This window comes from Megachile rotundata, chromosome 2 (assembly GCF_050947335.1).
Source record: "Megachile rotundata isolate GNS110a chromosome 2, iyMegRotu1, whole genome shotgun sequence".
NCBI lineage: Eukaryota > Metazoa > Arthropoda > Insecta > Hymenoptera > Megachilidae > Megachile > Megachile rotundata.
In genome coordinates, this window is record NC_134984.1 from 14,509,413 (window position 1) to 14,522,120 (window position 12,708).

At 36.6% G+C, this 12,708-nt stretch overlaps 1 protein-coding gene across 5 annotated transcripts in view; it reads right to left on the minus strand.

The window, feature by feature from the left end:
* The window catches only part of LOC100875444 (uncharacterized), a 28,516-nt gene extending 16,315 nt beyond the window's left edge, over positions 1-12,201 (minus strand). The window contains exons 1-2 of one of the 5 annotated variants that reach the window (XM_012280022.2): positions 12,068-12,201; positions 11,881-11,984 (exon numbers count right to left, since the gene is read on the minus strand). The gene's annotated coding sequence lies outside the window, so the exon portion shown is untranslated. Of the gene's footprint in view, positions 1-10,590; positions 10,700-10,793; positions 10,920-11,036; positions 11,257-11,880; positions 11,985-12,067 lie in introns of those variants that run through there. The other 4 variants (XM_012280026.2, XM_003701036.3, XM_012280023.2 and 1 more) reach the window with 4 other exon arrangements.
* Positions 12,202-12,708: the final 507 nt, after the last annotated feature.

Consider the following 12,708-nt stretch of genomic DNA (forward strand, 5'->3'; position numbering starts at 1 on the left):
AAATTGTAATATCCCGAAAATCTGACCTAATAACCCACTTTCCCACCGCAAAAATTCTCCCCAACCCTACAATCCTCACATTACAAGATTAAAACTAATCCACATTTCATAAAAGATATCCCTAATCTAATTCCTCGATTCTAATAAAAACGCAAGAAATCCCCAGAGTACCTGACACTCCCACTTTCCCACATTGCACCTGACAGTACCCTGCACGCAACATAGATTTCTCTTGCTCAAATGTAAAAGTACAGTCACATGCAGCATACGCTCCTAATTAAGACTAAAGATACACATAAGTACAATATATATTCCTCTCAGTTTGACGAGCTAACATTAACAGTATAAAGGGTAGATAACATTATAAAGATATTTTTCCGCCTCGCTAATATTAAGCTCGTAATTCAGGAATCTGTAACAATTACTAGGATATGGTGTTTGACATTGTTAGAACGTATGGCGAAGAAGGGGGATGTGGGGGACCAGGCGAAACGAAGACAGTTAGGGGAATAGGTGTGTGCATGCAGGAGAAGGTGGTAGAAACAGGATGAAGAAAGGCAGAACGATCCAACGGTGGTCATGCGCAGATGTGGTATCTAGGTCCGATCCATAATTTCGTTGGACCCCCTCGCGCATTACCAAGGGGCTACATTCGTGTGCACCCTTTTTTTTCGTTTCATGGCAACTACGTCATAGGGACCACGAAAATCGACGACTATCAAGAGCTGCTGCGAAAAGAAATATTTTGCAAATGTTTGTCGACCGCCATTTTAGGGTTCTTATTTTAGGATTTTAGGAGTTTAGGATGATTAACACTACCTTTCAGTGTACTTACATTTTATTTGAAATTATTAATGATGGAACGTAAGAGGACACTTTGTAAATTTTTATCGACCGCCATTTTGGGATTCTCATCTCTAAATTCAAGGATGATTAACGCTATACCTTTCAGTGTACTTATACTTTATTTGAAATTATTAATGATGGAACTTAAAACGACATTTTGTGAATTTTTATCGACCGCCATTTCAGGATTCTCATCCCCAAATTTAAGGATGATTAACACTATACCGTTCAGTGTATTTACACTTTATTTGAAATTGTTAATGATGGAACGTAAGACGACATTTTGCAAATTTTTATCGACCGCCATTTTAGGGTTCTCATCCGCAAATTTAAGGATGACTAACACTATACCTTTCAGTGTAGTTACACTTCATTTGAAATTATTAACGATGGAACGTAAGATGACATTTTGTGAATTTTTATCGACTGCCATTTTAGGATTCTCATCCCCAAATTTAAGGATGATTAACACTATACCTTTCAGTGAATTTACACTTAATTTGAAATTATTAACGATCGAACATAAGACGACAGCCTTTTGAGTTGATTAATTTTAAAGAGACTTCAAGCTTGCAAGTTGTAGGAAGCAAAGAAGTACATTTTCTGTTTTGCCTTTCATCACAGTCACTCTTTCTTGCTTCATCAAACTACTTCTCTATAGTGCAAATTCTGTATAAAAATCTTGGACGAGATTTTGAGCTGCTTTTTCACGATAATTTTCTTTGCTTCCATCAAGTTTTGTGGCACCAATTTTTTTAGTAAAGAATGAAGGCAAGATTGTTACGGATTGAAGGTTAATTTTTTGGGGTAACGTTTGACGACCATTTTCCTTTAGAATCGTTTTGAGACCTTCAACGAAATACGCGAGGGTTGAGGTTGCCATTTTTGAACTTGGGAAACCAATCTTGAGTAGACTGGAGTTATAGCTTACATCACAATTTTCGTGAGGTGAGACAGAACGAAATCAAACTTTTTTATCAATCCATACTCCTTCAAATCAGTGTCAATTTTTTTTTATAAAAATAAGAAATTCTGTTCTATGCAGAATCTGGTGGAAAATAATTTGCACAGAATATAAACGTCACTAATGTTGGGAACTGCTTTTGTAACTTTTTTATTATTCAATATTCTTACAAATTATCAATGTTAATTTTTTATGGAAGAATAGTATATTGTATACTATGTAAAATCTAGTGGGAAAATGTTTCCAAAGAATATAAATGTCATTAATGTTGCAAGCTGCTTTTGTAGATTTTTGACCACCCAATATTCAAATCATCAATATCAATTTTTTACAAAAGAATAAAAAGTTCAATCTTGTACAAAATCTGATAATAAAATATTTTCAAAAAATGTAAAATAAAATTAGTATAAATAAAAATATATTTAAGTAAGTTAAAAGACTTTCTGACCACCCAATAAACCTTGAATTCATCAGTGTCAATTTTTTATAAAAAAAAGAATGGATTCCATCTTGCACAAAATCTCATAATAAAATATTTCGAAAAAATATAAAATAAAAGTAGTATCAGTAAAAGTATATTTAAGTAAGTTAAAAGACTTTCTGACCACCCTTGAAATCATCAATCTCAATTTCTTACAAAAAAAGAATGAATTCCAACTTACCCAGAATCTGATAATAAACTACTTCCAAAAAATATAAAATAAAAGTAGTATAAATAAAACTATATTTAAGCAAGTTAAAAGACTTTCTGACCACCCAATAACCTCCAAATCATCAATCTCAATTTCTTACAAAACAAAGAATGAATTCCAACTTGCACAGAATCTGACAATAAAATACTCCCAAAAAATAAAAAATAAAAGTAAATACAAGTAAAAGTAAATTTAAATTAAAAGCGAATAAAAGAGAAGGTAAATATAATCGTCAATAATTAAAAGTGGCAGTAAAGCGTTAATTATTTCATTCTCATTGATCGCGACAATTGAGAAACGTTATTAACGAAATGACCCAATTGCCCGAGGAATTGATTCCGTCTTTCCAATTTATTAATAATTTCGTAACAGGGCGTATAATTTTTTTTAAACGCGACGCGAAAAGAAATAAAATGGTTGACGTTTCATCATAAAATGGTTGAAATTATTAGACAGATGATATCAGAATTGCGACACCGTTAAGTGTGATTTATGCAAATGAGGTGTACGTAGACAAACGAAGTAAATAAGCGGCAACAAGATCAACGTTGGTATTCGATTATGGAGTAACGTGTAAGGTAATGTATGCCGATTACGTGGAGAACAGATGCGCGTAACGAGAGAAGAAGATAGATCGATAACAAGGTTCAAACTGTTCTTTCATCTTCATAGTTTCTTCCGTTTCTGTTATTTGTTCGGAATTGAACGTGTCACTTTGGTTTCGCACGGGGTGACCCATTTAAATCACGTAACTCCAATATCTGTGAAACTGGTGATGTCGAAGAATATTGAGCATGAGTACTGAAGAACGTCACGTACTAACTTTTTGCAATTTATATAATTTTATATTCCATTTTATAATTCTTTTAGCTGAAAAATTTATTAGTGAGAATATTAGTAGGCAAATCTTTACATTTTTAAGTATTTCAATTTTTTAATTTTCTGGGTCACAAATCTTGGTGTTTGTATATTTGCAAGTCTCTAAGTTAGTAAATTTCTAAATTCTGAAATATCTGAAAAATTCCTAAATTGCAAAGCTTTTGAACTTCCAAATTTCTAGATTGTCAAATTTCTAAGTTTCTAACTTTCTAAATTTCCAAATTCTTAAATTGCGAAATGTCATATGTGTTCCACCTTGATTCAGCCATTTTGTGACTGCATCGCCATATTGAAGACACCCTGTATATTTAATAAAGTAATATGTACCACACATGAATAAAATATATATTATATATATACATGATCAACACAAGGTTATTTCATCACAACGATTGCAATTTCCATAAAAAATGAAGTTAACGAAAAAGACCTTGTAATGTTCAAAAACAAGATTTATGCATACAAGAATAACCGTGAAGTGTCTTTCGATGTACCATCTGCATCCTCGTACAAGTACAATAAACGTAGCAAAACTATCCTCTCGACAAGCTACCAAAATAACAGCACGAACACAGACAAAAATTGTTCGCTGGCATTCAATTTCTTCGGGGCTGCGTCTTTTAAAGTTCCAATAAATAAACTTCCTCGACAAAACATTTCCTCAAGACAACTTTATTAATATCACTAGTTGTCGAATCGGGGGAGACGTGGAATTAGGAATTTGGGAATTTGTGGATATGGGAATTTGAAATATTTGGGAATTTAGGAATTGAGGAATTAGAGAGTTGGGGAATTAGGGAGTTGGGGAATTAGGAAGTTGGGAAATTAGGAAGTTTGGGAATTAGGGATTTGGGGAATTAGGGAGTTGGGGAATTAGGAAGTTGGGAAATTAGGAAGTTGGGGAATTAGGGATTTGGGGAATTAGGGAGTTGGGGAATTAGAGAGTTGGGGAATTAGGAAGTTGGGAAATTAGGGAGTTGGGAAATTAGGGAGTTATGGAATTAGGGAGTTGGAAATTAGGGAGTTGGGGAGTTGGGAATTTGGGAAATTTGGGAAATGGGAAATTGAGGAAATGGGAAATGGGAAATTGGGAAATTGGGAAATTGAGGAAATTGGGAAATTGAGGAAAATGGGAAATTGGGGAAATGGGAAATTGGGGAAATGGGAAATTGGGGAAATGGGAAATTGGGGAAATGGGAAATTGGGGAAATGGGAAATTGGGGAAATGGGAAATTGGGGGAATGGGAAATTGGGAAATTGGGGAAATGGAAAATTGGGGTAATGGGAAATTTGAGAATTAGGAAATTTGAGAACTGTAAAGTTCAGATATTGGAAAATTAGAAAATTTACATTTCCACAAATTTGAGGATTTAATAACTCCCAAATTAAATTCAAAAGCTTCATATCTAAAAAATGAATAACCTTAAAAATATGACCTAATAACCTCTCCACTGTGAAATACAAAAAATATCCTCTATAAATCCTACATCTCCCACATTACATTAAAACTAGTCCAGCCTGAAAGATGTCTCAGGTCTCCATCTAGTTACTCCAACGCTAAGAACAGACACAGCAAGAAATCTTCCTAAGGGATTCTAACCTGACACTCCTACTTTCTCACATTGCACCTGACTGTACCTCGAATACAACGTACATAGATTTCTCTTGCTTAAATGGAAAAGTACAGTCACATGCAGCATTTGTTTCTGTTAATTAAGGAGAAAGGTACACTTAGGTGCAATATGTGTTCCTCCGAGTTTGGGAAAATGTAACTATTATACATTTGGGTGCAAAGTAAACCTCTTTCAATTAACGAGAAAGGTACATTCAGGTGTAACGTACGCTTGCTTTGTCTGAGAACAAGAGATTCGACGTTAGTATGGTATAATGCCCTGTGTTGGGCATTCACTGACTGATTGAGTCGTGTTTTGGGATTTATGTATAATTGTTTGGGTTAATGGGACAGAGCAAATTTTTCAATTCCAAATTTCCCAATTACCAAATTTCCCAATTCCCAAATTTCCCAATTCCCAAATTTTCCAATTCCCAAATTTCCCAATTCCCAAATTTCCCAATTCCCAAATTTCCCAATTCCCAAATTTCCCAATTCCCAAATTTCCCAATTCCCAAATTTCCTAATTTCCCAAATTCCCAACTCTCCAATTCCCTAATTCCCCAACTCCCTAATTCCCTAACTCCCTAATTCCCCAACTCTCTAATTCCCAACACCCTAATTCTCCAACTCCCTAATTCCCCCACTCCCTAATTCCCCAACTCCCTAATTTCCCAACTCTCTAATTCCCAACACCCTAATTTCCCAACACCCTAATTCCCCAACTTCCTAATTCCCCAACTCTCTAATTCCCAACACCCTAATTCTCCAACTCCCTAATTCCCCCACTCCCTAATTTCCCAACTCCCTAATTCCCAACTCCCTAATTCCCCAACTCCCTAATTCCCCAACTCCCTAATTCCCCCACTCCCTAATTCCCCAACTCCCTAATTTCCCAACTCCCTAATTCCCACCTCTGACTTGAAACTGTTATCGGTGACAATGTTTGGTCATTGACTTCAGTCGTGATAAAATCAACAATAATCGTGTTTGACATCGTTTTTAATAGTTTCGAACACATTTAACCGTTTGTAACGACGTAAAAATCTCTACATCTCATTCTTATCTTACCTATGCGTTTGCAATACCTTAAATTTTAAGTAAATTGAAGTCTGTAAAATCAGTAATTATTTGGATAGGTATAAGTCTCTGGATGCAGTGCAATCTCTGATTGCGTCGGCGGTGACTATACCGAACTAAAAAAGCGAGTAGCCGAAGGCCACTCAACGGGGGGCCTGCAGGCAGAACCCCTAGCGAGCAGAGCAAGTTTACAATTTGTGTTTGATTTTAAAGTTAAGAATAATTGCAATTATATTTAACTTTAACTTCTCTTATTTAATCCGATTTCTTCAAAATTTTTTCAATATGCAGATTCGCTATTTTATACCCTTTTCTGCATGAACACAAAAAATTTTTAATTTAATCAATTTTAAGACGATTTTAAATTTCGAAGGAAATAAAATCATTCACCAAAAAGATTCCTTAAAATCTGAACTTATACAAGTATTTGGCATATAAATTTACAAGATACATTTACCACGGGGTGAAATTTTTGGTGACAAAAATTTGGAAGTTAATAGTAATCAATCTTACAGAAAAAAGAGCTCTAGTTTCTCATCGACACCTTCACTTAACATTGAGATATTATTAAGTACATTTGACTCAACAATTTAAGAATAGCCACTTCACGTTAATAGAAGTCAATTTCGCAAATAACGTTAGTCTAACAAAGTTGACTTTTCAACATCTCTGCAAAGCTCAACTATGTCTGGTGACTTCATAATCCGAGATTTGTCGAGAAAGTATATCGATTCGTTGAAAATATTAATAAGGGTAGCACCCTCTAAAATATTGCGAAACGTAATAATATCTTAACCAGCAGAAGACAGAACTCCTGGCAATATTTACGAAATGGAACCACCCTAATAATCATTGTATTTTTCTTTTTGGAAATGACGTATCGAGGTCGTTTATTCGCGTGACTAAGATATCCAAGAATGCGCAAGATCTGGTGGCTGGTTAGAACGCTCTAAAACACAGAAGAGATCAAGAGAGCAAAGAGTCGTTTTAAACCGCGTGCTCCGTACAAACGTCGGCTCTATTAATACACGCGCCTTGTCGTCGCGTCTCGAGAACTTGCGCACCGACGTCCTAGCGTCTTCTACTTTGCCTTCAAAACTTGCTACTATTCGAATCCGAAAACTGTTGGTAAAGATAATACAGACAATCAATACCCTGTTGTTTAGTTTTGGAATTGGGAAATTTGGGATGTGGGAAATTTCGAATTGGGGAATTAGGGAATAGGGGATTAGCAAATAAGGAATTAGGGAATACGGAATTAGGGAATTAGACAGTGAGAAAATTTGGGAATTGGAAAATTTAGGATTTGGGAAATTTGGAATTGGGAATTTGGGAATTTGGGAATTTGGGAATTTGGGAATTTGGGAATTTGGGAATTTGAAAATTGGGAAATTTGGAATTGGGAAATTTGGAATTAGGAAATGTGGGAATTGGGAAATTTGGGAAGTGGGAAATTTGGTAATTGGGAAATTTGGTAATTGGGAAATTTGGTAATTGGAAAATTTGGGAATTGGGAAATTTGGAATTAGGAAATGTGGGAATTGGGAAATTTGGTAATTGGACAATTTGAGAATTGGGAAATTTGGTAATTGGAAAATTTGGTAATTGGAAAATTTGGGAATTGGAAAATTTGGGAATTGGGAAATTTGGTATTTGGGAAATTTGGAATTGGGAAATTTGGTAATTGGTAAATATGGGAATTGGAAAATTTGGTAATAGGAAAATTTGGGAATTAGGAAATTTGGGAATTGGGAAATTTGGGAATTGGGAAACTTGAAATTGGGAAATTTGGTAATTGGTAAATATGGGAAATGGAAAATTTGGTAATAGGAAAATTTGGGAATTAGGAAATTTGGGAATTGGGAAATTTGAGAATTAGTAAATTTGAGAATTGAAAATTTGAGAATTGGGAAATTTGAGAATTGAAAATTTGAGAATTGGGAAATTTGGGAATTAGGAAATTTCAAATCGAGAAATTTTCAATCCCTTGCAAACCTATATTTAACTGATAAAAATCATTTTTAGGTCATTTTGATCATTTTAGGTAAAGTGATACATAAACTGTCTGTTTATATTTATAAGCAATTTTTAAATTGTTAAATAATTCTACGATAATTTTATCTTTAATTCTAAGATCGGAGGGAATCACGAGACAAGAAAGGAGATAAGAGTGGTATCGCATTCGAGATATGGAATCTTTATTTACAATTAAAATAAGTATTTGCAACTTTGATATAATGTTTTGGTGTTCTAATTACATAGTTGTGTGTCGAAGATATAAGATAATATTTATTTGGAAAATTAAGAGATAGTTATTTTATAAAACTAGAGGGTAATTCAAATTATGAAATAGCAAAATGGCGTAGTAATATTGTGAAATAATAATATAATTGTAAAAAAGAAAATATTACAGTAAAACTCTAAAATGGAATAGTAAATTAATAAAGCACCATTATAATAGTTTAAAAAATAATAAAATAATAATACAGTAAAATTTTTACTAAAAGAAATGGACAGAATATTTAAATGTACGATGCGCACATATTTGCTTTTCATTTTTCTTTTTCCTATCTCTAGGGGAGCTGCGCAACTAGATACCAGGGTGCTTTGCACCTGCTACACCCCCCACCCTTTGTAACCAACCCTAAATTACAGTGGCAATTTTTGATTTAGCAGAGAGAGAAAAATCACAACAAATTCATTGTCGACAAAGAATGAAATGAGTATATGTTAATCATCGCTATGAATCTTGATGACTTTGCGTATTGACACCTGCTCGAAGAAGGGAAAGTGTTACGATGCAGCGGAATGTTATGTGTATTTAGATTTAATGTGGTGGAAATAGTAAATCATTAAATTACGAGGGTTCCCAAATTATCAAATCCTCACATTCTCAAACTTCTATATTGTTAAATTGTCACAATCTCAAATCACCAAACTCACAAATCAACAAATTGTCAGACTCCTAAATTCTTAAGTCCTTAAATTGTCAAACTTCTATATTGTCAAATTGTCAAATTCTCAAATTCCCTAATTCTCAAGCATGTATATTGTAAAATCGCAAAATTTGCAAATCTCTAAATTCTCAAATTACAAATTTTCAAATCCCCAAATTCACAAATCATCAAATTCTCAAATTCCCAAACTCACAAATCACCAAATTCTCAAATCCCCAAACTCACAAATCACCAAATTCTCACATTCCTAAATTTTGAAGTCCCCAATCTTTAAATCCCTGAATTCTCAAATTACCAAATTCTCAAATCCCTAAACTCACAAACCATCAAATTCTCAAATCTCCAAATTCTCAAATCCCCAAACTCACAAATCCCCAAATTCTCAAATACCCAAACTCACAAATCTCCACATTCTCAAATCCCCCAATCTTCAAATCATCAAATTCTCAAGTCCCCAAACTCACAAACCACTAAATTCTCAAATCCCCAAATTCTCAAATTCCCATATTCTCAAATCCCCAAACTCACAAATCCCCAAATTCTCAAATCTCCAAACTCACAAATCCCCAAATTCTCAAATCCCCAAACTCAGAAACCACCAAATTCTCAAATCCCCAAATTCTCAAATTCTCAAATTCCCAAATTCTCAAATCCCCAAACTCACAAATCCCCAAATTCTCAAATCCCCAAATCCCCAAATCCCCAAATCCCCAAATCCCCAAATCCCCAAATCCCCAAATCCCTAAATCCCCAAATCCCCAAATCCCCAAATCCCCAAATCCTCAAATCCCAAAATTCATAAATCCCCAAATTTTAAAATCCCTAAACCTCCACCTTGCAACTAAATAATATCGATTTTTGCCCTGGGCCCTTCAATCTCTAGCGACATCTCTGACCATCTTCTACTGTCTCAAGCGCTCAGCTTATCCCCCATGCGTGTAACGCCCTGTACACATTTCTAACATACTCCAAATTTCTATACCATTAAAAGAAATATTTCACAACAAATTCTAAAAACCACTTACAGATACAATACATAAACATTGCTAACATCATCACATATGAAATGTCACTTTTCTAAATATTCAATTTCGTAGAACAATTTCAAATCGTAAAAATTGTCTTGTAATCAACTAAATTTTATTAAAGAAAGAGCTGTTCATAAAATGTGTATAGACACACCATAATAGTATTTCTATCATAATATTTATTTCCACAGAAATTCAAACACTTTCCACATGATCTCCCCTATTTCAAACAAGGTGCGCTGCAACTGCGCACAATTGCTACGTCTTGCGACACTATTTACATTAACTATTTGTTTTCTATTATCCCACAGCACGTATGATTTTATCTATAATAACATCCTGAGGAGTTCCTAATAACTCGAAACGTCGCAACAACGAATACATCTATAATTTAATCCATAAATTACCGCACGCGATAACAATTGAATAACAAGTTATTCAAATTTATTAAAATTCTCACTCTCTCTCATAAATACGAAGTTCGAAATCAGTGCTCCGCTGGTTGTGCATTCCCCTTACGAGTGACATTTACCAGTATCGACTAGAACAACACGAGGCAAGGATGACGGAAGGAGCAGCCGTCTCGTTCAGGATACATCGCAGACATCGTACAAGTGCATTCACAGTCAATTACGTGATCAACTACGAGTATTCGCATCGTGGAGCTATTAAGAACGAGTTAATAAAATCATCGCGCCGTTCCGATGCTCGAACGGGAGGAGGAAAAAAAAGTACCTAGTTGAGGGTCCTAATGGAGCAGCCCATAGATGTCGTGCGAGGTGTTCAACTCGACCGGGTTCAGCGCAGACACTCGATCGACACTAAACTTACTCCATTCTCCGAAAACCTTCACCCGTAAGATCAAATGCAACAAACCGATCAAGGTCACCGATCGAACTACCTTTGCTCCGTAATTAAACCTACCGCTGATCCTACGTCGACGCAGGTACTGAGAGGAGGTACACCTCTGGTACTCACCTTCGTCGCGAAACACCGTGTCGTGTATTTTTGATCCGTTCACGAGAACCCTTCACCGAAGGTGAACGTCTTCGAAGGGACACATAGACCGTCAGAAAAATCGTGTACGAATGTGGAACGCGTGAACAATGGAGCCAAAACGAACGGGCTCACTCTGCGAGGGGCACGACACGTGCTGGGGCTCCCTCGACCGAGTCGCGACTGATATCATTTCCAGTGGGGGACTGTGGGGTCGGGAGCCAGAACCCCACCAGGGGGTCTTCGTGCAACCCCCACGCGGTGTCGTAGTAGTCGTGGCTGTGGCTCGTTGTCGTGGCTCCACCGTTGCTGGCCTCTCGAAACCCCCTTTGCACATACAGGGGATAAGGGACCAGAACGTGTACGTGTACATCATGGGGGAGAGAGTTGTCTCGCTTCATCTCGCGTGCCACTCGTTCCATCTCTGTCTCGGTTCTACGCATACTTTCGTATTCCCGTCTCTCTCTCTCCTCGCCGCGTCTCACGAGAGCCTCTCTGCCCGTCCTTGTCCCGCTCCAAGTATTTGTTCCTCTCCTTCCAACTTCGCTGCCTACGTGTGTATATATACACACCTACGAACACGGCCGTACGGTTTCTCCCCCCGACCCTCTTCGCTGGCCCACTCCCTTCGAGAGAACCCCTTACCCCCCACGTAGCCCAGCAGCTTTATCCACCCTGAGCCCTCCCGTGTACGAGGGGTTGTTTCTCCGATGCCTGATCGGACGTTTGCGAGAAAAGGGACCCTCCCCTCCGAGCTATCCCCCATGCCTTTTTTTTTCGTATTTCTACGTCCAAATTATTTTATCACCGCCACCGTTTTCCTTACCTTCGAGGTGACCCTGCGAGAATTTTCAGCTACTTCCAGCTTTTTAGATTTTACGAAACGTGGAACGCTATCGACGACCTTGCGACAGCTTTTCTGGGGAGATGCTAGAAAAAGAAATTTGTCCTTGAAAGAAAATGGAATTTTCGAACGGAAAATAGAAGATATTGCTTATGCGAGTGTCGCTTACAGCAACGCCCCAGGGGGCAATATAGGTGTATTGTTCGATTCGACGAGTGAACTCGCATAAAAGATGTTGAAACATGAAACTGCTTGTTGAAGAGTGTCGCAATACGATAAGCACAGACTGTAACGGACACTGACGTAACCATCGCACCGGCTGCGTGTGTGCGGGCGCACACGCGTGTGCGTGTGTTATATATAAACGTATGTAGGTACATACGGTGGGTATATACGGGCAAACCGTAATAGATCAGTGTCTCAATTCGTATTATGATTGGGTGGACTTTTCGGAAGTTCCTTATCGAATTGTAACACTGAATCGCAATTTGTGTAGTAAATGATGATACGTTTGCACGATCGGATGGAGAGTATTTTTATCTTTGCTGGATTCTTGGAAGAGACACAAATTACGTTTTATTGCAATAAATTGATTGTTCACTGCCGAGGTGACCGGACGATTCGGGAGCAATGAGCGAATATCGATTCGTTATTTTTAGGGGTAGACCATCCATGAACCCCACCTACGTTACTCCATAATTTCAAAATTTCTTCGTAATCAATTATTTCTGGACCCCGGGTCAAAATGTATTACGTTCGCCTATTTTTTTCATCAAATTTTAATTCCTATGTCAAACTTGTTACTCTTAT